Genomic DNA, 27,652 nt, shown 5'->3' on the forward strand with positions numbered 1-27,652 from the left:
TCTGAGACTATTTTACAAAGAAAACCTCAGGCTCTGACACTTTCACTGCTGTATCCTAGCAAACATTCAAGTAATTAATACCAACTCTTTGTAAATTCTTCCCAAAATATAAAAGAGAGGAGAATACTTCACAACTCATTTTTTAAAGCTGGTATTACCCTGATACCAGACAAACGTATTACAAGAAAAGAAAATTACAGGTTAACATCTCTTATGAATATAGACACAATAATCCTCAACAAAATACTAGCAAACTAAATCCAGAAGCATAGAAAAACATATATCCTGAAACATATAAAAAGTAAGTTTTGACCAAGTAAGTTTTATCCCAGAAAGGCAAGGTTGGTTTAACATTCAAAATCAATTGATCATCATATCAATAGAATAAAAATGAAAATCATATGATAATCTCAGTAGATGCAGAGAAAGCATTTGATAAAATCCAGCAGCTTTTCATGATTAAAACAGTCAACAAACTAGAAATAAAAGGAAACTTCCTCAACCTGATAAAGGGCTCAACCCATGAAAAACCCACAGTTAACATCATACTTAATAGTGAAAGACTGGATGCCTTCTGCATAATATCAGGAATAAAACAAAGATTTCCATTCTCACCATCTGGATTGGAAAGAAAGGAGTAAAACTATATTTGCAGATGAAATAGTCTTGTATCTTAAAATATCCTAATGAATTTACTAAAAAGCTATTAAAACTAATAAACAAGTTCTGCAAGGTTGCAGGATACAAGATCAATATACAAAAATCAATTCTGCCTATCCTCACAGTGAACAATCCAAAAATGAAATTAAGAAAATAATTCTACTTGCAGTAGTATCAAAAAGCATCAAATACTTTGAAATAAATTTAACATAAGAAGTACAAAACTTGCACTGTAAAAGCTATAAAACATTGTTGAAAGACATTAAGATAAATGGGAAAATTCTATGGTCTTAATTTTGTTAAGATGGCAGTTTCCTTCAAACTGATCTACAGATACTGTGTAATCCCAAGCAGAGTTGCAGCTGACTTCTTTGTAGAGGTTGACAAGTTGATTCTAAAACTCATGTACCCGGGACCCCCGGGGCCGCTGAAGGTGAGCCGGCTGTCATGGCGTTCTTGTCATCGGCGGCCTATCTGACCCGTCAGCAGAAGATGCTGCGGCTTTATAAGCGGGCGCTGCGACACCTGGAATCATGGTGCATCCACAGGTTCCCGAGTGGTGCTTAGATGACTGGCATCCTTCGGAGAAGGCGATGTATCCTGACTACTTTGCTAAGAGAGAGCAGTAGAAGAAACTGCGGAGGGAGAGCTGGGAGCGGGAGGTGAAGCAGCTGCAGGAGGAGACCCTGGTTGGTGGTCCCCGAACTGAAGCTTTGCGCCCAGCCCGAAAGGAAGGTGACTTGCCCCTTCTGTGGTGGCATATCGTGACCAGACCCCGGGAGCGGCCCATGTAGAGAGAGGAAGATGCCTCACAGTCACGCTCGCAAGTGAGATGAGTTAACAGGACACCCACTTGCCCTAATAAAATAATTCCACCTGGCATGACTGACGTGTTTTTCTGACATGCCAGCTGATTGGGCCGCTGTCATTTTCTTAGCAGTTATGCACATAAACAAAAGTGTGTGAAATGTAGTCGGTCAGATGTGTTCTGTTCTTCCCCATTAAGTCATATTGATAAATATGCTATCAAGGGAAAACTACACAGCAGAACCAGATACAAGATTTACTTGAATAAACTTGAGTTGAAGGCTTAAAAATAAATAAATAAATAAAATAAAATTCATGTAGTAGAATTGCAGGAGATTTTCAGCTTCCCACGTTGTGCAGTGGTAAAGAATTCACCTGCAATGCAGGAGATGTAGGTGCAGACTCAGTCGGAAAGATCCCCTAGAGTAGGAAATGGCAACCCACTCCAGTACTCTTGCCTGAGGAAATCCTATGGATAGGAGAGCCTGGTGGGCTACAGTCCATGAAGTCACAAAGAGTTGGATGCAACTGATCACCACACACAGAGAACAGTTAGAATAATCTTGAAAAAGAAAAACTAAATTGGAGGACTCATATTTCTCAATTTCAAAGCTTACTACAAAACGAAAGTAATCAAGGTAGTGTGGTATTGACACAAGGACAGAGATACAGATCAATGAAATGGAGAATCCAGAAAGAAACTCATATGTCTATGGTCACTGATTTTAAACAAAGATGCCAAAACCATTCAATGGGGAAAAGAATAGCCTTTTTCAAAAAGTATGCACAGACAAGTAGTTAACTATATGCAAAAGAATGCAGTTGTACCCCTACCTCAAATCATATACAAAAACTAACTCAAAATTAACCAAACACCTAAATGTAAGAGCAAAAACTGGAAAACTCTTAGAAGAAAACTTAGGGGTAAATCTTCATACCATTGGATTTAGCAAAGAATTCTTAGATATGACATCAAAAGCACAGCAACAAAAGAAATATAGAAAAATTAGACTTCATCAAAATTAAAAACTTTTGCTTCAAAGGGCACCATTAAGAAAGTGAAAGCACAACCCACACAATGGGAGGGAACATTTGCAAATCATATATATGATAAGGGTTTTTATCTGGAACATTCAAAGAAGTCTTGCAACTCAACAATAATAATAATAATTAAAAAAAACCAAATAGCTCAGTTGAAAAATGGGTGAAGGATCCGAATATACATATCTCCAAAGAGATATACAAGTGGCCTATTGGCCTACTGGCACATGAAAAGATGCACAGTATTATTAGTCATCAGGGAAATGCAAATCAAAACCACAATGAGATACAAATTCATACCCACTAGGATGGCTAAAATCAAAGTCAGATAACAAATTTGACAAGGATGTGGCATAATAGAAGGCTTTATGTGTAAAAAATGGTACAGCCACTTTGGGAAACAGACTGGCCATTCCTCAAAAGCTTAAACATAGAGTTACTATATAACCCAGAAGTTCCACTTCTAGGTATACATGCAAAAGAAATGAAAACCTATATCCACACAGAACATGAATAGATATGTATATAACAGCATTATTTATCATAGCCAAAAGGCGGAAACAATTCAAATGTCCATCAACAGCCAGATAACTAAACAAAATGTGGTATATATATACAGTGGAATGCTGTTCAGCCATAAAATGGAATGGAGATGTACTGACACAAGCTATAACATGGTTGAACCTTGGAATCATTATGCTAAGTGAAAGAAGATAGTCACAGAAGACCACATCCTATATGATTTCATTCACATGTAAGTCCAGAATAGGCAAATCTATAGAGTGAGAAAGCAGATGAGTGGTTTCTTAGGGCTGGAGGTGAAGGATGGGTGGCTACAGGGATGATAGCTAACGAGTAAGGGGTTTTTGTTTGATGTGATGAAGATTTTCTAAAATTGACCATGATGATTGTACATGGGGCTTCCCTGGTAGTTCAGCTGGTAAAGAATCTGCCCACAATGCAGGAGACCCGGGTTCAATCCCTGGGTTGGGAAGATCCCCTGGAGGAGGGCATGGCAACGCATTACAGTATTCTTGCCTAGAGACTCCCCATGGTGGGAGGATGCAGTCCATGGGGTCGCAAAGAGTCGGACACAACTGAGCAACTAAGCCAAGCACAGCATACATGGTTGCAGGTATTTGTGAACAGACCCAAACCATGGAAGTCTGCACTCTAAGTGGATAAATTGTTTGGTATATGAGTTATATCTCAAAGTAGGTTTTTAGGAAATCTTACAAAGGACTTCCATGGTGGCTCAGTGGTAAAGAATCTGTCTGCCAATTCAGGAGACATGGGTTCCATCCCTGATCCAGGAAGATACCACATGCTGTGGAGCAACTAAACCAGAGCCCCACAACTATTGAGGCTGTGCTCTAGAGCTCACAAGCTGCAATTACTGAAGCCCATGCACCCTAGAGCCTGTGCTCTGCAACAAGAAAAGCCACTGCAAGGAGAAGCCTGTGCATGGCAACTAGAGAGAAGCCCCTGCCCACCACAACTAGAGAAAAGCCTGCCCAGCAATGAAGACCTGGCACAACCAAAATTAAAAACAAATAAATAAACTTAAATCTTTAAAAAAAGAATTAAAAAAAAAAAACCAACCCTATACATCCTCTTAAACATTGGATTGGTTAGAATTTTAGAAAAAATATCCTCTAGGACCTGGAGAGTATCATGCTAAGTGAAATAAGCCAGACAGAGAAAGACAAATATCATATGATAGTGCTTATATGTGGAATCTAAAAAAAAATGATGCAAATGAACTTATTCACAAAACAGAAACAGACTCACAGACATAGAAAACAAGCTTATGATTACCAAAGGGGAAAGGGGGGAGAAATAAACTGGGAGTTTGGGATTGACGTGTACACACTACTACATTTAAAATAGATGACCAACAAGGACCTACTGTATAGCACACGGAATTCTGCTAGATAACCTGTAATAACCTAAACAGGAAAAGAATTTGAAAAGTATACATATATGTATGTGTATAAAGAATCACTCTGCCATACACCTGAAACTAACACAACATTGTAAATCAACTACCATGCAAAATGAAATTTTTTTAAACAAAGTAAAACAAAAAAAAAGAAAGAAAAAAAATTCTCATCCTAACTCTCTCATTTTGCAAATTCAGACACTCTGGCCCAGAAAGGGGTGTTAACTGTACCCAGGTCACACAACACATAAGTGAGAGAGCCAGAACTAGAACAGTGCTCCAACTGCCACAGATTCGAGGCTGCATTGAGCCTCTGACTCAATTTTTCCATTCTCAACCTGATGGCTCCCCTTCAACCCTTATTCCCCAAACCCCAGCCCTAGTGCTTAAAGGGGAGAAATGCAATGTTAAGTTGCTTCGTCGTGTCTGACTCTCTGCGACCCTATGGGCTAGTGCCCTCCAGGCTCCTCTGTTCATAGGATTCTCTAGGCAAGAATACTGGAGTGGGTTGCCATTTCCTTCTCCATAAAGCAGAGAGGACGTGTATAAAGATTCAGGAGTTCCAGGGAACGAGGAACATTGCTCTCTGTAGCATGCTTTGGGATGTCATTCTTTGATGAGTCTGATGGCCCCCATCAGCCTGGGCCTCTGTCCCAGCTCTGCTGCCCCCTGGGATGAAAGCCCAGATCTAGCTAGAAGGGAGCCGGTTCTTTCCATCACCATCTCACAGGCTCCCTACGTTACTGCTTCTGGTGAATGGCCGTGATGAATTGATGATGACCGGAAGCATTTTACAACCAGCGACAAATCACGCTTAATTCCTCTAGCATTCATTAGTGTGACATTAATCCTGATGGACTTGTTTGGGGTATGAGGTGACAGCACCATGCATGTCCAGCTCCCTTGAACATCTCAGGCTGTTCAGTCTCCTTCAGGACTACCTGAGACACCCTGTTCTAAAAGTCTCCCAGAACTCTTTGTCAGGGGGTGGGGGTGTGAGTGGAAAGATGCTAGTGTCTCAATGTCCCACTAGGGACAGAGTGGAGGAGAGAGGCTTAGGAGCCCTAGATGCAGGTAGGGGACTGATGTTGGCTACAGTGAGCCAGTCACAGCCTGGGAAACCTGTGCCTACTGTGCTTCAGGGCTCTGGTGACCTGACACCAGCCAGCACTTTAGCCATAGTGCCAGTTGCATGGTCCAAAACTTCCTGCTGTATGATGCCTAGGCCCCCACCTACTTGCCTTGCTCTGGGTTTGCAGGGGCTCCCCATGATCCACATGGCCCTGTCCAAGCTGCTCCAAGAGCCCCGGACAGGTGACAGCAGCTCGGGATGGAATCATGCTGCTTCTCTAACCCCGTGTGCAGTTGGAGCAAATGATTTCCACTCTCGGGACCCCAGTTCCCTTATTCTTAAAACTGAAATAGAGGCTTGATTAAGAGCAGGGACCAGATAAGCAATGTTAATGAATGAAGTAGAAAGGACTGGGGAAACTGAAAAAAATGCAGGCTGTATCCAAGATTTTGAAAATTCAGTTCAGTTCAGTCGCTCAGTCATGTCTGACTCTTTTGCAACCCCATGGACTGCAGCATGCCAGGCCTCACTGTCCATCACCAACTGCCGGAGTTTACTCAAACTAATGTCCATTGAGTCGGTGATGCCATCCAACCATTTCATCGTCTGTCATCCCCTTCTCCGCCTGTCTTCAATCTTTTCCAGCATCAGGGTCTTTTCAAATGAGTCAGTTCTTCTCATCAGGTGGCCAATTAACAAAATAATAATAATTAACACTCAATGGATCAAACAAGATATTTGCCACGCACATTATCTGGCCTGGCACCACCAGCTAGTTGTTGACCCCATACTCTAGACTTTTCCCAAAGTCTCTTAGAACTTTGATGCTGCCACCTCCCTCCTTCTCCCTCCCTCACTCCCTTGCCACAGGCTGACTTGCTCACAGTGCCCCTCGGTGCCATGCTTCCTACCATCTTTGTGTTTTGCACACGTTGTCCACACCCCTTCTCTCTAGTATCTCACTCCAAACCCTCCCATCCCTCCAGTTCCTGGTCAAGGCAGACCTTGTCCCACTGACCTCCCAAGGCCACAGTGTCCTTCCTTTCATCTGTGCCCTTCATCTGTGTGTTCTGCATAGCTGTGCCCCTACAGGTGTGCCCTCCAGGAGCAAGTTCATCACTGAAGCCTTCTGAGGCATTTGTGTAGACTTCCAGAGACATGCCAGCAGGGACTATATGCTGGGCATGCATAAAGATGGCATTGCTGCCCATCACTGGAAGGCAAAGGGGCACCAGACTGCCATCAGGCAGCTTCCCCAAGGGAGACTCAGGTCTGTGTGATCATCAACATGAGCCCCCTTTTCGTTCACCACAATCCAGCAACATCTGTCCTGTGACTCACATTTTACTCATGAGAAGACTGAGATCCTAAGAAGACCTAATGAAAAGCAAAGGGGATTGTGGTTTGGATCAAAATCTGCCTCTATTTTTTTGGAAAAACAAAGTGGTCAGAATCTCCTCTTCTCCACTTGTGTAGGGAAAGGGGTGGAAATGGAAGAATGAAATTCTCACTGGGGCAGCCAAAGTCATCAATATCCTGTTTAAGAGGGAAATACAGTTAACAAATTATGACATGTGAGAAAGGGAATGGAAACAACAGCATCCAACTCTCCTTAGCAATCCTTTCTCCCCACAACATCAAAACATTTTGGCATCTTTAAGATTAAGGCAGGAGACAGCCCCTGGCCTCTAATTGCTCTCAGTAAAAGACTGTAGCTAACATGTTATTAAATATGTAAATAATATGAAAGCCAGAAGAGAATTAATATTTCATATATAATGAAGTTAAGATGAATTCTCCTGTGTCTAATTTTCTGTTTTTAAATACATAATGCACTGTGGAGTCCAAAGTGATTCATGGTATTTTACATTGGTTAAAGACATTCAAGGTTTCTCTAAAGCAGCTTCCTAAATGATTAACCTGAATATTATTATTACAAATAGGATTTGTTTTTTAAAAAATTAATTCTGTAGTTAATCAGGATGAAAAGCATGGAGTTCTTTGCGGGTGGGCCTGTTTTAATGGGGAAAAGGAACTGAGATAGAGGTTGCAAATCCTTGTGCCTACAGGCGCCTGGCAAGTAGGTGAATGAGGCCGGCTAGGTGGCAGTAGGGAGAGGTGGGGATTGCAGCAAACTGTGAGAGCCCAGACCGCATCTTGGGGAAGAGCCCCAGTTGCCCTCCAGAAACAGAAGCTGCAAGTTCAGATTTTTATGTGAAACATACTGCTGTACAAAGTTGGCTCCCAACTCAAATATTTTTAAACATCATAGATTCAAAAGAAGATGACCTAAGGGCTGCCAGACTGCCACCTCCAGACTGAGACAGGTGGCTTGAGGGAAAGTTGCCACCAAATCCAGGTCCTTCGAGTACAGTGGAAACAGTCGGCTCTCACCTTGTCTAGATGGTAAACTGCTCCAGTGCCTGTATGCTCACTCATGTTTGACTCTTTGAAACCCCATGGACTATATAGCCCACCAGGCTCCTCTGTCCATGGGATTTCCCAGGCAAGAATACTGAAGGGGCTTGCCATTTCCTCCTCCAATAGACCTTCCCAACCCAAGGATCACATCTCTGTCTCCTGCATCTCCTGCATTGCAGGCAGATTCTTTACTGCTGAGTCACCAGGGATTCCCAGATGGTGAACTGTGAATAGGGAATATTAGTTAGGCTTTGGGGAAGGCAATTTGGCAAGATGTGAAAAAGAGTAAATCCTTCAACCTACCAGTTCTACTTCTAAGAATTCATCCTAAAGAAATAATTAAGAACTGGTCAGGACTTCCCTGGTGGTACAGCTGATAGGAATCTGACTGCTAGTGCAGGGGACAGGGGTTCGATCCCTGGTCCGGGAAGATCCCATATGCCCTGGGCCACAACTACTGAGTCAGTGCTCTAGAGCCTTCAATCACAACTACTGAAGCCTGCACATTCTAGGGCCCTCGAGCCACAGCTAATGAGTCTGTGTGCTGCAACTACAGGAGCCTGTGCTCTGCAACAAGAGAAGCCAACACAATGAGAAGCCTGTGTACCTGTAATAAGGAATAGTCCCTGCTCACCGGAACTAGAGAAACACCACACATAGCAACAGAGACTGAGTGCAACCAGAAATAAATAAATAAATAATTTTTTTTAAAAAGAGTTGGTCAAAAAACAAGGTCCTACTGAATAGCACAAGGAATTCTATTCAATATCTTGTAATAAACTGTAATGGAAAAAATATGAAAAATAATATATATATGTATAACTGAACCACTTTGCTGTATACCAGAAACTAACACAACATTATAAATCAACTATACATCAATTTAAGAAAAAGAATTGGCCAAAAATTCAACTATAATCATGTTCCTCATAATACTCTTTATAATGGCAATGTTGTTGCTAAAAAACAAAAGGAACCAACCTTAAGGTCCAACATTCATATACAATTATTGAATTACATTATGGTGTACCTAAGAACATCACAAAAATGCAGCCTTTGACAAATATGAATAGGCATTCAAAAGCAACTTTAAAAAGCATGGATAAAATATATTTATAATATAATCATAATGTTTCTTAAAAAGGACATAATCTGCTCAGGGAAAAGGTGGGAAGGTGATAGACCCTATAATCAGCAATGGTTATCTCTGGGTGGGTGGTATAATTGCTAGTGAATTCCATCTTTTTCTATTTGCTTGTCTATAGCTTGAAAATGATTTTAAATGGACATTCGGGGCTTCTATACAAAATCAATAAAAGCAATAAACTCCATATGACATGGTATGATGTAAAAAACACTGACCTTTGGAAGTTCACCCATTTATATCCCCATCTTCACTCTTTTGATGACTCTGTGTGGACCAGTGAGGGCTTTCACTCCCTGAACCTTACAGTCCTTATCTTTGTAATGAATGATCAAACTACATCATTTTTAAGGCCCCTCTACAATTTGAGGCCACAGTCAAGGGACTTTAGGGACATGGCAATTCGCCTATTTCTTCACAAGAATTGATGCCTGCGAGATGGATGCCAAGCCTTGTGCTGGGCTGTAGTCCTGATACTGTTCTCTATGAACATCCAGATGAGAGGCAGACAAGTATAAGTAAGTATCACTCACTTGTACCTTACTACACTGGCTTTATTCACAGTGTACTATACAAGCACAGAGGACGGACATCTACTTTAAAGACTAGACAGAAGATTTCCCCAAAGAAATGATACTTGAGCTGAGTCATAAAAAATGAGTAGGAATTAGCCATTCAGATAAGGAAACAGCAAAAGCCCTCCTGGGTAAAAGAAAAAGTGCATACAAAAGTAGAGGTGATTGTGGGGTGCTGAGATAGGGGAGAAGAGATAGGGGCTGATCATAAAAGTACTGTGCTTAGGAGCTTGGATTTTAAACTTGGGTGAAGGGAGCCCTAAAGGTTTTAAGAATGAAGGAATTCCTATAGCCAGGTTTTTAGAAATCCCCGTGAGAGTAGGAAGATGGATTGGAGGAAACAGGCACCAAAGAGCCTGGTATAATTGTCCAGGTAGAAGTGGCAATGGAGAGGTCAGACTTCAGGACCCACTGTGTTGAGGAGGCAGAGGAGGGATGATGCTAAGATGACTGCCAGGCTTCTGGCCTTGAAGCCTAGTAGACAGGTATGCCATTCACCCCAGCACAGGACTTCCTACAGAAAATGCAAATTTGGGGAAAGGGCCCATGTTCAGTTGTAGAAGTTCATGAAACATCCAAGTGGATGCGCCAACTAGCCTAATGGATGAAAGTATCTGAAATTCAAGAAAAGTCTAGCTTTGGGATTCATCCAAAGATTGGTTGCTGTAAATGTGAAGGATGATATGGCCCAAGAAGAGAGACAAGTGAGCTGTGTTCAGAGCCCTGGAAATCACAGGCACAGAAGGGCCAGCTGGATAAAGAGGGAGAGGATTTCAAGAGGGAGGATTCAGAGAGGCCAGCGGAGAAGGTGGCAGCATGGAGGCCCCAGGAAAAGATCATTCTAGGAACAGGGCACGGCATTGAATGCTTCTGCAAGGTCACATAAGAGAAAGCCACCGGTGGCTTGGGGGAGGAAGTGGAGCCCATGGGAGGGAAAGACAACTCTCTGAAGAAGACACTAAGTGTGTGAGGAGGGATGCTCAGGCAGGTGTGGGTAACAGGAGATCATGCAAGTGGAAGCAACCAGCAAGGGCTGTGCACCTCCTGGGGCCAGGCACAGAACTGAGCTCCACGAAAAGGGACCAGCTTTCTCCCTCGGCTGAGTTCCCACCTAAGAGCACACTCTGCTGTTTCCTGAAACTGTGCCAATGAGTCAGGATGATGGGGCCGCAACTCCACTGGGATGCAATCAGAGGTCATGGAAGGAAAAGGGGCCGTGCTGCCAGTTTCCAGAAACCTGAGTAAGTGACTCATCTGGCCCTTCAGCACATGCTGCCCAGTCTGTCCAGGAGCCCTCACAGCTGGGAAGACAGCCTCGGAAAGATCCCTCTTTCAGAACAGTGGAGGGTTTTCCATGTGTAGGAAGCGGGCCGGGGAAAGTAAAGGACAGAAACCCAGGGTTCTAAAGGCCAGTGGGGCACAAACCCCTCTCTCCTGCCCTCAGCATTCTCTGCCTCACCTTTCTAAACTGGCTCCCACCACCCAGGGGCATTTCTCGAGAACCACTGGCTTTCCTGGCATCCTGCTTAGGTGGTCTCTGAAGACCTTCAAGAAATCTGAGACAGCTGCTCCTCCAGGCTCCTCCCACTCTGCATGATGCTCCTCTAGCCTCCAAGGGAACAGGGCACCCAGGAGCAGTGGGAAAACTCTACACCTGGAGTTTCCTAGACCTGAAATAAACCCACAGCTCACGTAGTAGCCAGATGCTGTTCATCAAACACTTCCAGCTCTCCACCTTCCGGACACACCCTGTGCTTGGCTGGGGTCATGAGACCAATCAAGCCAATGAGTTGTGAGCAGAAATGAGATGTGCAATTTCCAGACCAAGCACTTCTTCTCCGGTGTGAGCCCCCTCGGAAGGTCTCCCTCCCTTCTGCCATGGGAACCAGTGATGTGTCAGACGGTGGCTGCTGTGACAGTCTGGGTCCCAGAGCAAGGAGGACGAGACGCAGAGCCCCCGTCAGCCCTGATGGCTTTGTAATATGAGCACGAACTAAACCTTTGTTGTCTGGAGCCACTGGGGGTGTTACAGCAGCAAAACCTAGCCTATCCTGGCTAGATTTTGGCTCCAGGCAACCCTGGACAAGTGGCCTCTTGGCTCTGAGGCCAGCATCCTCACCTGCAAAACTGGGAAGTAACCACCAGTCGCCCTGGGACACTGGGGAGGATTAGAGGAGGGGAGCTCGGAGATGCATGTAGCAGGTCCTCGCGCACGATGGGTGTGTGTCAAAAGAGCCCAGTGTCTCCCATGACAGGACTCAGTGCCTCCGGAGCATGCCGACTCCAGGATCTGCGGAACTCTGACAGCTACACAATTTGTCCTCAGGCTTCCCCTCGGCCCTCTCAAAACATGCTAGCTGTCTCCTTATGACAGCCATTCAGTGAATCGAGAAATGCGGGGTGTATTTGTGTGTTTGAGAGAGATAGAGAGACAGACCGAGACACAGATAGAGATAGAGAGTGACTCAGAGTTGAAGCTACCATCTGTCAGCCTATCCCACGCCAAAGCCTGTGCTGGGACGCTCAGGCTCCTCGTCAATGACCCTCCTTCCGAGCATGTGCTTGTCCTACTGCAGGACAAGTAGAGATGTGCACTCGTGATGGTCTGCCCCGCCTGCCCTGTCTATTCGCCATCCGCATTGCCCTGCTCTGGCCTGAAAGGTAGCCCCTACTGACTGCACCACCGTCCCTTGCCCACTGGCAGGAGTCTGAAGGGTTAGGGCACTTCCTCTTGTTCAGGTTGCCTCCTGGCAGGGACTCCAAGGTCCCCCCCTTCTGGGAGCCCAGCCCTCACGAGGGCTCTGGGGGCACTGTCCCCCAGTCCCTGGTCCCTTCAGCCTCGGGGACAGTCAGAACGCCCACTGTCACTATCTCTGAGACCATCATCTCTACTGTGTTCCCCTAACGCTGCCCCAGGGCAGTTGTCTTGTCCCTGGAACCATCTGGGGTGAATTCTGTTTCTTTCCAGAGTCCTGAATTCACACCGAGGCCTCTGATGGCAGGCCCTGACTCTCCTCTGACCCCATCTCACCTCTCAGAGCCCCTGTGCCTCCCCTTCTCACTGACACCTCCCTGCACCCCCTCTTCTGCATGTGACAGTCTGGAGGCCCCTCATCTCCACCCTGCACCCCAGGCATGTCAGCTTGGGAAGGAGGAGGCCCCACAGCAGCTTCAGCTCCATGAACCCCTGCTCAGCTGTTCCTTCTGGCTCCTTCCCTGGCCCACACCTGCTCTGGTGAGGGGCTGTGGGGCGCTCCCTCCACCCAGACTGACCTGAGTGCTCCTCCAGGGTACTAGGATCCCTGTCCAGTGGTGGCAGGCTGAACAGGATCCATGGCAGTTTGGGGGGAACCCTCAGAGACAAGAGAGCCCCCAGTCCGGGGGGCCCAGCCCTTCTTCAGTTTGAGCTTCCTTTGTTTCACTCCAGTTTCTGCTGTGGCAAGTGTGTCAGATCTTTGTCATCCTTAAACCAACAATGCGCATGGAGCAGTGGCCCCCAGTGACCATCAATTACCACAGGCCTGTCACCTTTGAAAACCACCAGGCCAGCAGAATCCGCCTCTTCCACCTGCACCCTGCAGCTGAGCAAACACAGAGTGACCAGAACTGGCCAGGGTCAGCCAGGGGTGGCTTCATCTTCCTCCCCCTCCACAACTGATCCCTAAACCGAGGCCTCCTTTTGAGAAAGGCCAAGGAACACTGCCAGGAGAGTATGTCTCTGAGCAACTCTGAGAGTAAAAGAAACAGTTACTTTGGAAAGAGATTTCTGGGTCAGGCAGGTCTCTGTCCCCATCAGTTATGGGGTCCACAGCAAAGACCTCCACTTCCAAGCCTTGTGCTCATCTGTGTGTCAATGATAAGGAAGGAATTCTTGACTCTGAAGCTGGTGTATGGTGCACGTGCAATAAACATAATAATGCAAACATTTCCAGGACACCGCCCATGTGCCCAGCCCTGGACTAAGCACTGATTCTCCCATGTAAACCTTCTGCTATCCTATGAGATTTGGCTTAGTGATACCTCCATCGGGCAGAGGAAACCAAGGCTCAGTGTGGTTAAGTAACTTCTCCAAGGTCACACAGCTAAAAAGAATAAAGCTGAGATTCAAACCCTGGACTCTCTGATCCTAGAACTCTCATGATTTATTTTTTCATTTATTATTATTATTTTTTTAAATTTTGGATCTCCATGGCTTTACTTTTTAAATTTTAACTATGGAAATTTTCAAACATACACAAAAGTGAAGAAAGTAATACAATGAAGCCCCATCACCCATGATACAGTTTCAACAATTACCAACACCCTGCTATTTTTGTTTTATCTATCCCTATCTCTACAACACTTTTTTCCTTTGGAGAATTTTAAAACAAATACCAGGCATGGGATTTCATCAATAAACAGTTGAATGAACATCGGTAGAGCCCTCATTCCTCATCATCACTTGACCAGTTTAATGATACTTCATCAAGGACCATGAACAATCCAAAAGTCTAGGCTCTTTGTTAAAAGGCGAATAGACAGGGCAGGGGCAAGTCCAACCTGGGTTCGAACCCCAAGCTTTGTCACTGTGTCTCTGTGAAACTGTCTGACCATCCAACTCTTCTTCTGTAAAAAGGAGATTGTAATTGGAACCTCACTAACTTGCTGTCTAAGTGATATAATGACTGCTGATGGCCCAGTACAGGGTATGGGTTGAACACACTGGGTTCCCCTTCCTTGGCCCACTGTATTGGTTTCCTAAGAGTGCCATAACAAAGTACTATAAACTGGATGCCTTTAAACAAGAGAAATTTATTCTGCTGTGATTTAGAGGCTTGAAGTCCAAAAATGAGGTATTGACAGGGTCATACTCTCACTGAAGGCTCTAGAGAAAAATTTATTACAAGCCTCTCTCTGATCTTCTGGTGGTTGCTGGCAACCCTTGGTATTCCTTGACTTGTAGCAGCATCATCTTGGTCTCTGTGTCCCTCTTCACATGGCCTTCCTGTGTGTGTGTGTGCCTGTATTCAGATTTCTCTTTTTTTTTAAGGATACTGGTTATTGGATTAGGATCCACCGTACTCCAGAGTGAACTCATCTTAACTTGAGCACATCAGCAAAGATTGCATGTGCAAATAAGGTCACATCCACAGTTTCTGGGTGGCCCTGAGTGGGAGTGGCAGGGACACGATTCAGCTCAAGATCATGGCGCTGCTGTCTGCTGCTCAGGGCTGGGTGAGGCTGCCCAGGGCAGGTCCGGAGACTTCCCCCGCTGCCCATCTGAAGCTGAAGAAGCCCACTCCTGCGGAAGGAAAGAAGATTCTTCCTGATACCATTTGCCCTACACCTACTATCCTTTCTAGTCGTTCAGAGAGCAAGCACTGAGCCCTGTCACTTTGAAGAAGGAAACCCATCCCGAAGGATGTTCACCTGCGACCTGCTTCCTGCTGCACCCAGAACAAAATCCTGCTCCTTGGCCCTGCCAGCCCACTCCCTAACCCGCCCTTTTGCTCCCTGCCACCTGCCCTCAACCTTCCTCAGTCAATGACTGATACCTGATACCCTCACTCATGCTCTCTGTCTCTGCAACCCTTTGCCTGGATAATATCAATCACCCTGTGGTCTCAGTTTCACCATCAGCGCCCCATCCTGAAGCCTTCCTGACCCCCTGTGCTAGTTTCTCTTGCAGTGCCTTGCTCTTTCCCTCCAAAGTACTGCGAACAATAGATACTTATTTCATTGTTTGATTACTTGTGTGCTGACTTGCTCCCCACTACAAAGCCCACTCGGCCACTGAGCAGATGTGTTTCATCTGCTTCTGCATCCCCAGAACTCGGCACAAATGGTTACAAATAGCAGGCACTCAATAAACACATGTTGACAATCAATAATGAGTCTACCTCTTCAGAACCACCTTGCACCAGTTGTGCAAGGACAGAGTTCACATCAAAGACAGAGAGATGGACTTTCCTGATGGTCCGTTGACTAAGACTGTGCCTGCCAATGCAGGGGACATGGGTTCAATCCCTGGTCTGAGAAGATTCCATATGCCACCAGGCAACTAAGCATGTGAGCCACAACTACTGAAGCCCGTGCACCTAGAGCCTGCACTCTGCAAGAGGAGAAACTGCTGCAGTGAGAAGCCTGTGCACCGCAGTGAAGAGTAGCCTCTGTCTGCCACAGAGAAAGCCTGAAAGCAGTAAAGAAGACCCAGCACAGCCAATAATTAAATAAGAAAAAACTTTAAAAAAAAAAAAAAAAAGAGGGGCTTCTTCTCCTCTTGATAAGATAGATCCTCCATCCAAAGAACACTGACATTCCCTTGTTAGAAAGCTCCACCTCCCTGTGGCCTCCACACCATCCTACATCACACATAGCCCGCGCATCTCCTTCTTTCCTTCCTATGCTGGTTCTCATCCTCTTCCATGTGGGTCTCCTTTCCACAGCAGGATGGCCCCATGCATCAGGGTTCAGGCCTCAGCACCCTCTCCTCTTCATCTCATCCAAGCCCCTTCTCAGGTTCTACCTTCAGGTCCAAGACCTCAAGGAGAAGCATTCCAGCCCATCAAGGATGAGGGGACACCTCAACCTCAGCCATCACCCCTGGCTGTCCCAGCCTTTATCTCAGGTTGGCCTCCCATTGCTGACAGATTAGATTCATGGCTAAAAGCCCTGGATCCAAAACATGAAGTTAGCCGCAGGGTTGGCCCTCAGCATAAAGACGAGTGAGAGGTCCCCGTGGCCCATGCAGCCAAGGTGTGGGGGCTGCGTCACGATGGGACCCGCCTGCACCCAGCATTGGACAGCCTCGCCTCCCCTGCTCCCAGTGTCACACCCTATGGATGCAGCAGATTTGGCTACCACACAACATAAGGGCTCATGGGAACTGCCAGCTAGAACCCCAAAGAGAAAGACAGAGGGCAAGGAAACACCTCTCCTTGAGGACAGACTCTGTCCTTTATGATCCAGATTAGACCAGCAGGGCCTGGCCTGGGCTGAGATCTACATTCCTGGGGGTAAGGCCTCACTCTGGTGACCAGGAAGAACCTAGGGGCGTGATCACCCAGACTCAAGACATGAAAGGAAAATGCCTGCTACGAACTAAGAGCTGGAAAACAGTGACGGCAACATCAGATGGAGCCACCTGCCTGCAGGTAAGTGAGGGACCCTCCTGAGACTCCTGACACCCCAACTGGGGAAACTTCTTGGCCAGGTTTCCCAGCAAGTCAGGCTGAGAACCAGGTCTCAGAAGCCCTGGACTGGTGGATTCCACCAGTCCTGCAGGAAAAGGCACAGTGATCCCAGAGCATTGAGGAGGCAGAACAGTGGGTAGGACCTTGGTCACACCTGTGCTGCCCCCTCTGGGAAGGGTCCCCGCCTCCTCTAACCCAACAGCCCCTCTTTCCCAGGCTCTGAAGGCTGCCCCCAGTGCATCTCTCTCCTAGCCAATGAAGGTGACCGCTGCATGTTAAGAATCTAAAGATCCAAGGAAACAACAAAGAGATCCAAACTTTGGCCAGTGTGTAAAGAAACAGAACCAGACCTTGCATCCTGGCTTGCACCGCTTCCCTCCTCCCCAGTGACGGCCTCTTCAGCCCAGCTTGCTTGCCCTGAGTGTGCCATGGGTGGCACTGGAAAACCTGGGCTGTTTTGGAAAAGACCCAGCCCTCCCCAGCTGCACCCCACAGGGCAGATGTGAGCCACTCACAGCAGGCGTCATGGAAACACCCCTCCCGCCAGCTGTGGCCCTCCCACTCACCCCTGCGTGGCAGGTCCCTTCTTCCCAGTGCCGCCTGTCTGCAATGGGAGACCAGCCCTGGAACTTCTCAATCAGAGAGAATTCCCACTGCTCCAGGGTTGCTTAATTTTTTCTTTCTCTCTCTCCAGCATTAGTAATAACTGGCTCAGATGCCTGCATGAGTCAGCCTAGCTAGAGGCCCAATTAGCTCGCCCACATGCACCCATTAACTCTCCCCTGGACCCTGGGTATCAGGCAGCAGGCACCTCTCCTTGTGAGCCTGGTACATTCAGAGACTCCTCCCCCTGCAGCCACAGGCATCCACCCCATCCCGCCCCCACCACCTCCCACCACTGCCCGGATTCAAGCTTTATCACTTCTCTCAACTTGCTCCCACCTTCTAACAGGTGTCCCCACCTCTGAGACCATCTCCTGCAGGTCTGGTTCCCCCTACCACCAGCTGGTTGCAGGGTGGCTGTCTAAAAGCAGACCTACTCAGGTCACAACTAGGCTCACATTTCAGGGTCCAGGCAGCAGCAGCAGGAAGTAAGGAGCCCACCAGGTCAATAGAGCATGCATGTGGGCTGCCTTCTGCACCATCAGGCTGGTGGAGGGGTTATGTCTTCACTCAAGAGTCCACCAATCACCACCATGAGAGGACAGTCTTGGTCCATCACAATGACCTACTTCTGCTCTCAGTTTCTGGCTGCATTAGTCATGGCCAGTCCAGATTTGTTAGAACATCAAGTTGATTCTGCCACTGGCCCTTTCGGGGCTAGAGGATCAAATCAAGTACCCCTGAGATTTTCTTTGTGAGAAACTGTGAAGTAGAGAAACTTGTTTCCCACTCTCCAGTCACTTCTTGGGACATAGCACTGTTCCCCCCTGGCCCGCAGCCCTGCTGTCTTCCTGGCTCATCTCTGAAAACCACAGCACAATAGTCACACACACACACACACACACACACACACACACACACACACGCACACACACATACACTGTGCACCCAGCCACTGGGAGTCCCACAGCACAATAGTCACACACACACACACACACACACACACACACACACCGTGCACCCAGCCAGTGGGAGTCCATGTCCACTCTTGAAGCTTCATTTCTCACCATTTAATGTTATGCTCAAAAAAAATTTCACAGCAACCAGGAGGCAAATGGGAGTCCTGTGTTCCTGAAATACCCTACTATCATTCAGGATGATACACTAGGTGTAGGGAGGAAACCATTCATTTGTCAGGCTTTGACTGAGTACCTGATGGGTGCAAGACACTGGGAGCAGCTGTTCTTGTCCTGTCAGGAAGCAGCACAAGGAGGAAGTCACATGCCACCTCCATCAGATTGGATACTTGCAGCTAGCCTCAGTTACAAGAACAATGCCCGAAGGGGTGTGAATTGCCCCACAACATTAATGATACACACATTTTAAAATAAAAATAGTGCTTTGAGAAGTAAGCTTCAGCACTCAGGACATATGTAATTCATCTTACAATCTGATATACTCCACATCCTTGCATCTCCTTCTGAGCTCCCATGTTATCATCTTTTTCTGTTTCTCTCAAGAAGACAGGAATGTCCTTTGAGATAGGTAATTGCTGTTCACCCTACACTGAGCAACCCCAGAGTGCTGAGTTTCCTGTCGCCCCTCACAGTCAGACTCTGCTGTTCTGTCAGGTTTTCTGACATCTCATCCAGGAACCAAAGTACATAATCTCTGCCATCTTTGTGTCATTTGAGTCATAGAGTTATCATTCACCCATTCACTTATGCAGGCATGCATTCATTTGCTCATTCAACAAAGGCTCTGTGAGTACCTGCTCTGTGCCAGGCCCTAGGGCCTCTACCTAAGAGGTCAGATATACTCTTACCACATGCAAAACAGATAACTAGTGGGAAGTTGCCGTGTAGCACAGGGACCTCTGCTCGGTGCTCTGTGATGACCTAGAGGGGTGGGATGGGAGGTGGGGAGGGAGGAGATATATGTGTACGTACAGCTGATTCACTTTGTTGTACAGCAGAAACTAACACAACATTGTAAAGCAATTATATTCCAATAATAAAATTTTTTAATTAAAAAAATCTTTCTTTCTGAAAGAAAAGATTTTTAATTTTTTAAATTAAAAAAATTTATTAATAAAAATTTAATTAATAAAAATTTTTAATTTTAATTAATAAATTTTTTTAATTTAAAAAATCTTGCTTTCTGAAAGAAAAGATTTTCAATTTTTTAAATTAAAAAAATTTTATTATTGGAATATAATTGCTTTACAATGTTGTGTTAGTTTCTGTTGTACAACAAAGTGAATCAGCTGTACGTATACATATATCTCCTCCCTCCCCACCTCCCATCCCATCCCTCTAGGTCATCACAGAGCACCGAGCAGAGGTCCCTGTGCTACACGGCAACTTCCCACTTGTTACCTGTTTTGCATGTGGTAGAGTATATCTGACCTCTTAGGTAGAGGCCCTAGGGACACCAATACAGTATACTAATGCATATATATGGAATTTGAAAGATAGTAATGATAACCCTATATGCGAGACAGAATAAGAGACACAGATGCATAGAACAGTCTTATGGACTCTGAGGGAGAAGGTGAGGGTGGGACGTTCTGAGAGAATACCATCGAAACATGTATATTATCATATGTGAAACAGAACACCATTCCAGGTTTGATGCATGAGACAAATGCTCAGGGCTGGGGCAATGGGATAACCCGAGGGATGGGATGGGGAGGGAGGTGGGAGGGGGGTTCAGGATGGGGAACACATGTAAACCCATGGCTGATTCATGTCAGTGTATGGCAAAAACCACTACAATATTGTAAAGTAATTAGCCCCCAACTAAAATAAATAAATTTATTTTAAAAAAAATAAAAAAATAAAAAATCTTAAAATTTTTTAAAAAAGAAATGAGTTAAGTCTATCCCTACTCCCTTTCAGGCATGTTTGCTGACCTGAATCCCACCTAACCTCTCAGACCTTTGGTCTCTTCTTCTACCAAGGTGAAGAATTAGGGCTGGAACAGTCTTTAGAGATGATCTAATTCAAGGGTCAGCAAAATATAGTCCTCTAGCCAAATCTAGCCCTCCATCTGTTTTTGTACAGACTGGGAGCTAAAGATGGTTTTCACATTTTTAAATGGTTGAGGGAAAAAAGGAATGTTTCATGACACATGAAAATTCTATGAAATTCAAATTCCGGTGCCCATAAATAAAGCTTTATTGGCCCACAGCCATGCTCATTCATTTACCTATCATCTGTGGCTGCCTGCCTCGCTGCCACAGCAGAACTGAGGACTTGCAGGAGAAATAGTATGGCCCACAAAGCCAAAATCATTTTCTTTGTAGAAAAAGTCTGCTGACCCTGCTCTGGTCTGGTGTTGTATGATTCATCCAACTCTGCCTCCTCCCAGAGCACCAGCTCACCCCAGAGGACCAAAGGTGCAAGCCTGGGGGAGGGGTTCACAGGCACAGACAGGCCCTGGAACATGGGGACCACGGTCCTCTCCCAGCGAGCCGAGTTGGCTTAGTGATTTCTCCTCCCTAGAAATTTTCAGGTCTCAATGCTCCTCCTTTGAGAGGCCTAGCTGCCCATGTGCTGGGCTGCCGGGGCCCCAGGAGATGAAGTTCAGTTCTAAAGCCAAGCCCTGGGTTATGCTGAGCATCAGACAGTTTGGCCCACCACAACCTCCACTCCCATCCGCCAATCTCCTGCTCTCCTGATTTTAACCCTCATTAAAGCTTTCACGTTGAAGCATTATGGCATCAAGAAATGTTAACAAGATCTACATCTTCAAAGAAAACACAGCTCCTTCTAAGTCCTCGGTGGCCACCTCCACATGGCCTTCAGGCTTCTACCGTGGACGTGGGGACCTGGTGGCACCATGGCCAGGGGACAAGGAGGCAGTGGGGGGTACCGTCTTGCTCCAAAATGTGTCCCTGGAACCCAGACGCCTACCCTCCTGCTGCAAGTCCTTTGCCCTTCCTTTGTGCCTTAAATCATAAGGTCCACCCATACCTGATAACTCAACTGTCTCCCTGTCACCCAAAAGCACATTTGGCCTTAGACTCATGTGTCACATGCATTCTCTCAGGGATAAAACTGCAGCCGGAGAGACAAAGGGGTTAGCAAGGGCTTCCCAGCCCATTATATCAGGAATACCTCCAGAGAGGGTTATTTTATAACCTCATTCAGTAAAGAAACAGATCCCTACACCCCAAAACATATCAGCCCAGAGTGGGAAGGCGGCTGGTGCATGAAACCATGAAAAGTGCTGGCAGTGCCCCTGGACAAAGTCTTGTGTTTTAGCACCTACAGAGTAGACAGAAATCAAAGAAACAGACTCATGAGTGGACAAGGCAGTACTCAGGTAGGGATGAATTCTGTGAAGGAAGCAAGACAGGTGGATGTGCTTGTGCGGCAGAGACAACATTAGATTTGATCATCAGAGATGGCCTTTGAGCAGAGAAGGAGCCAGCTCTGAGCATGTCTGGAGAAACACCTGCAGACAGAGGGTGCAAAGGCCCTGAGACGATGTGGTGAATATTCTGCACTCTATCTGGGACTCCCCTTACAAGCCAGGGCCTACTTCTTTCCGCAGGGCATAAAGTGTCAGAAGTTCGCTCATCAGCCTCCCTTGTAGCCAGCACATGGCTCATATAGGCTTCTCAGTCAGATACACTGACCCCAGAATTTTGAGTCAGACGTGACTGACACAAAGAAATGGAAGCTGGGAACTTCCCTGGTGATCCAGTGGCTAAGACTCCATGCTCCCAATGCAGGGGACATGGGTTGGATCTCTGGTCAGGGAACTAGATCCCACATGTGACAGCTAAGAGTTCACATGCTGCAACTAAATATCCTGCATGCTGCAATGAAGATCAAAGATCCTGCATGCTGCAACTAAGACCCAGCACAGCCAAATAAATAAATAGATGTTAAAAAAAAAGAAAGAAACAAAGAAGTGAGGGCTGGGCAAACCACAGGCTGGCAAGGGTGTCTCCAGCACAGTAGTCATCATACTGTCTCTAGGGAGGTGGCTGTGGCCGTGGCTCTAGTAGCAGAGTCCACATCTGGTGCTACCACTTAGTTGGATGGCCATGCTGTCTGCACCCAGGAGCAGCATCTAAGAGGTGCTCTGAAGCATGATTTGGGGTGTGATTTATAGTTGCATAACCTCTGATTTTAGTTTTCTTGCCCTCCAGGAAATTCACTGAGCTCCACAATATTATTTTATTAAATTTCTTTTCTGCTTACAACTCTGAAAGTCACTTTCTGTTGCTTGCTACCCAGAACCCTGACCAATACAGGCAAGTATGGCAGAGACAGTAGCACCCACCAAATATCCATGAGCTCCTTCCCTCGCCCAGCCTCCCTTTTGCTTATGCTGAGACCATGTGACTAGCTGTAGCTGAGACTGTGAGCACAAGTGACAGGTGTCACTTTGGGGTCTGATAGAGTTACCTCCATGGTTTGGAAGCTACCCATTGAGACAGCGGCATCATGAAATGAAGGGAGCCTGGGGCCCAGGGTCACCCGATGGAGAAGAGCCCTGCCAGCCCACATCAGGTATTGCATAAAGAAACAAGCACACAGCATCTGAGCCACTGAGATTGCAGGGTTTGTTTGTCACTGCAGCACTGCCTGGTCTATCCGAACTATTACAGAAAGTTTCAGGATCAGATTTTTCAAAAAGGCAGGTGGCATGGAGCACGATGAATACTTGGAAAGAGGAGAAAAGATGGGGATAATGGTCTGAAATAACACGGAGGTTATTAATAATATGGGTTTTTTATTTTATTCTAAGTGTGAGTAAAAGGGCCCAGAAGGTATTAAGCAGATACAGATGTAGCCAAACACCAAAGCAGAATGCCTTTCCCACAGCTTATAGGAATGAGGAGCTTGAGACACGTGTGTGTCGGTGTGGGTGTGTGGGTGTGGTGGGGGTGGGGTCTCAAAAGACATCCAACTGCTGCTGCTGCTGCTAAGTCGCTTCAGTCGTGTCCGACTCTGTGCAACCCCATAGACGGCAGCCCACCAGGCTCCCCCGTCCCTGGGATTCTCCAGGCAAGAACACTGGAGTGGGTTGCCATTTCCTTCTCCAGTGCATGAAAGGGAAAAGTGAAAGTGAAGTCGCTCAGTTGTGTCCGACTCTTAGCGACCCCATGGACTGTAGCTTACCAGGCTCCTCCATCCATGGGATTTTCCAGGCAAGAGTACTGGAGTGGGGTGCCATTGCCTTCTCCAAGACATCCAACTAACCCTCCGCTACTGTCACATAAACTTCCCAGTTGGAAGCTCTTAAGGAGTTACCTGGCCTCTTCTTGCGTGTTTTCATTGACAGGAAACGCATTTCTTTCTAGTACTCCTCATTTTACTGAGGGATTTCTCTGAGCTTTTTCATTTTCCTATAGCCTCTCTCTACTGGTAAACCCCAGCAAGTCTGAACACACTTGCTGTTCCTCAGAGGCCCCGCACAGAACTTTCTGCCATGTTCATGCTCTACTGAACACACAGCCTCTGAACACTGGCCTCCCAAAATCTGTCTCCGGCAGAACTGGATGCTGAAAGCAGGGTTAGAGTATAAGCTTAGGGATCCAGGATCTCTATAGTGAGAATATGATCAGCCCAGCAGGAGAGAAGGATATGCCAGGAGGGGCTCACACAATCTGTTGTGTTCTCGTCGTGCTCCTCCCACATCCTCTAGAGAGAGCAGAGGGGACATTTGAATCTCTGGGCCAGGCTCTCTCTGCCTGCCCTTGTCCACATCCCCAGCCCAACCTTCAGCTCCATGAGCTGATGCAGCAGGAATTTATTTACAAGTTCATTATCCCTGTGAATCATGTCCAGCTTGAGCTGGGGCTTAACACAGAGCTGAGGGGAGGTCCTTCAAACAGCTGTGCCCATGAAGCTTAGGGAGGGCATGGGCCAGGACAAGTAGGGCCTCACTGAGCCAAGAGCCAAGAGGGCAGATGGGAGCAGGGCATGGGAGATAGCTCATGCCAGCCCTGGCGTTTGGTCTGGCTCTAGCAGTTGTAGGGCTTTTCCAAACTCTGGCTTAATTCCAACACAGAGGCCCCAGATGGAAGATCTGGCTTGCAGTCATCCTTAACTTCTAAGTCCCAAAAGGTACCAGGGCTCTTGAGAGAGTAGAGAAGCAGCAACCAACATGTTTCTGACTTCTATCCCAGCAGGACTGCCCCTGCTCCACCAGCCACTAGAGTGGAAGGTTTTATATCAATACTCTAGTGTTATTCAAATACAAGCGATGACCATTAACTCATTCAAACTTCTCTTAAAACCAGTATTTTATTTGATGACTGCACATAAGTTTATCCATCTCCATTTGAGAGAAAAGGGTTCAAAGCTCTGAAAGATGAAGAATCTGGCCCAAGACTGACTATAGTAAATGGTGCAGTCCAGGACTTAAAGTCAAATCCTTAACTCCACATCCACACTAATCCAAATCTCAATACCTGCCTCTGCATTCTGACTGTCTTCTGAAATGCAAAATGATGCTACCACTGTCAGGGTTTACTTGGGGAAATAGAAACTCTCCAGATCTTTCAAGCAGAAGGAGATTTAATACAAGAAATAGATGTCATGGTAGATATAGATAGTTTGCAAAATTGGCCATGATTATTCTCCTCCCTATATCCAAGTGATGTGACTTTGAATTCGGGCTGGTCTTGTAGCTTAGTTTGGTCAATAGAATATGACCAAAGTGATGCTGCTCCACTTTCAAGCCTAAACCTCAAGACATCTTGCATTCTTCTACGTGCTTTCTTAGAACCCTGCATAGTCACCATGCATACAAGAATGAGAGACCATGTGGAGTATAGGCTACTCATCCCAGTTAATGCCACTCTGGACCAATCAGCCTGTGGACCACCTTGCACCTGAGTTCAGATGCACAAGTGATCCCAACTAAGAACAGAAGGACTGCCCAGCTGCTGCTGCTGCTAAGTCGCTTCAGTCGTGTCCGACCCTGTGTGACCCCATAGACGGCAGCCCACCAGGCTCTGCCGTCCCTGGGATTCTCCAGGCAAGAATACTGGAGTGGGTTGCCATTTCCTTCTCCAATGGATGAAAGTGAAAAGTGAAAGTGAAGTCGCTCAGTCATGTCCGACTCTTAGCGACCCCATGCACTGCAACCTACCAAGCTCCTCTGTCCATGGGATTTGCCAGGCAAGAGTACTGGAGTGTGTTGCCATTGCCTTCTCCCTGCCCAGCTGAGCCCAGCCTAAATCCTGATCCACAATGTTGTGAGCTAAATATGTCATTTTTGCTTTAAATGACTAACTGTGAGCTACTTATTATTCAGCAAAAGCTAACTGACACAGTACCTACAAAACTTTTGGAACAGCTAAAAACTGAAGGTTACTGTATAAATTTAAGGAGTGAAGTTTCGGGACTTCCCTGGTGGAGTGGCTAAGACTCTGCTCCCAATGCAGGGGCCCTAGGTTCAATCCTTGGTCAGGGAACTAGATTCCGCATGCCAAAACTAAGACCCAGCACAGCCAAATCAATCAACCAATCAATAAATAATTTTTTAAAAAAGAAATTCATATGTAAAAATAAGGGGAGGGATAGTTAGGGAGTTTGGATCTGCATTTACCTACTGCTAAATTTAAAATGGATAACAAACAAGGTCCTATTGTATGTAAAGCACAGGGAACTCTATTCAGTGTTATATGGCAGCCTGGATGGGAGAGAGTTTGAGGGAGAATGGATACATGTATATTTATAGCTGAGTCCCTTTGCTGTCCACTTGAAACTATCACAATAGTGTTAATTGACTATGCCCCAATGTAAAATAAAATTTTAAAACATGAAATGTTAAAAGCAAACAAGAAAAGAGTGAAGTTTCTCTGCAAACTTTCAGAAGTAAAGAAATTGCAGGATCTGCAGGAAGTACTACAGGGCTCACAGGTGCTCCCAACATTGTTGACTCAAACAGGAAAATTCTGAGGTTGTTTTAAAACCTCACATCTGCCATTGCCCACCAGTCTACCCACCACTTAGAGGACAATGAGATGGCTTTGGCTTCTTTCCTTCTGAACCTCATGTAATTACCTCTCAGTGAAAGAATCTAACCTGGAACCTTGATGGCAAGTGTTCTCAGAAATGTAGTTCTCAGGCTTCCATCCCATGGTACAGAAAAGAGCACAGAAGCACAAAAGTGAGGCTGGGCTGCCAAAGGCACTGGGATCTACTCTGCCTCATACATTCCTTCTAAAGATACTTAAAATATCAGGAAGGACTTCAGTTTCCACTGCTCCCCATTAGCACTAGTTCTCCTTTTGGATTCACATGGGCCTTATTAGCTTACTTCATTCTCATTTAAGATCTGCAATAAAGAAATGGCTGAATGTTCAGGTACCCGAAATTTCATGGGGATAAGTCCCCAGAAATAAGGATAATCTATACAACTCCTCCAACTACCTCTCTGATGACTCCATTCTTCTAGTGTCTACATCAAGTCTGGGATGGAAGGAGGTGGCAAAATCCAGTTCTCTGTGGTGTCAAGATGGGAAAACTGGTCTGGGAGCACTGACCAAGCATAGAGATGACAAGCTAAGAGCAAGAAGCTTAGGACCGTGAGTCTTCTCTCTCTACCACTAGATCATTAAGTTCTGCTGGGGTCTATGCGACTTAGCAGCAGCAGCAGCAATTATAATAGCCCATGTTTGAGACAGACAGAGAGAGAAGATTTGAGGGTTTTCTCCAAAGAAACCAGTTCCTCTGAGAATCTGAATTTATGACAATTTGAAATTCTAAGTGCCTGCAGAATCTCTGCTCCAGCAGGAGGATTCTCTTCCATGTCTCTCCTTGGGTCCAGCTCCCCAGGTTGCCTTGGTCTTGACCCTCTTTGAACAAGCTCATTCACTCCTATGGATTCAATTTCCATTGAAATGCTGATAGCTCCCAGATATCCAAGCCCATACACTCAACTGACTGTTTAATATTGCTACTGGGATTGCCCACAGGGTCTTCCACCCTGTGGAGGTCCTTCCCTCTAAACCAGCACCAACTACCACCAGTTCACCTGGTGGCATCACCAAGTCATCCAGGCCAAGAATTTCCCCACCTCCCAGGTTTATTTCCATAACCAGCTCCCTGTCTGGTTTCTTGGCCTCCAGTCTTGTGCCTCCAGTGAGTCCCACAGCTGCCAGAGGAAGCTTCCCAATCACACACCTGCCATGACACTTTCTAGATTGAAGCACTTTATCATCAATCTGTGCCCTATAGGATA

At 46.1% G+C, this 27,652-nt stretch overlaps 1 protein-coding gene and 1 pseudogene across 2 annotated transcripts in view; one reads left to right on the forward strand and one right to left on the reverse strand.

The window, feature by feature from the left end:
• The window catches only part of RPS24 (ribosomal protein S24), a 450,090-nt gene that overhangs the window by 174,905 nt on the left and 247,533 nt on the right, over positions 1 to 27,652 (reverse strand). The gene's annotated exons all lie outside the window — the stretch shown is intronic.
• Positions 1,108 to 1,542, forward strand: LOC145539739 (NADH dehydrogenase [ubiquinone] 1 beta subcomplex subunit 9 pseudogene; annotated as a pseudogene).

Source organism: Giraffa tippelskirchi, chromosome 2, assembly GCF_054371585.1.
Source record: "Giraffa tippelskirchi isolate mGirTip1 chromosome 2, T2T-mGirTip1v1.2.pri, whole genome shotgun sequence".
Classification (NCBI taxonomy): domain Eukaryota; kingdom Metazoa; phylum Chordata; class Mammalia; order Artiodactyla; family Giraffidae; genus Giraffa; species Giraffa tippelskirchi.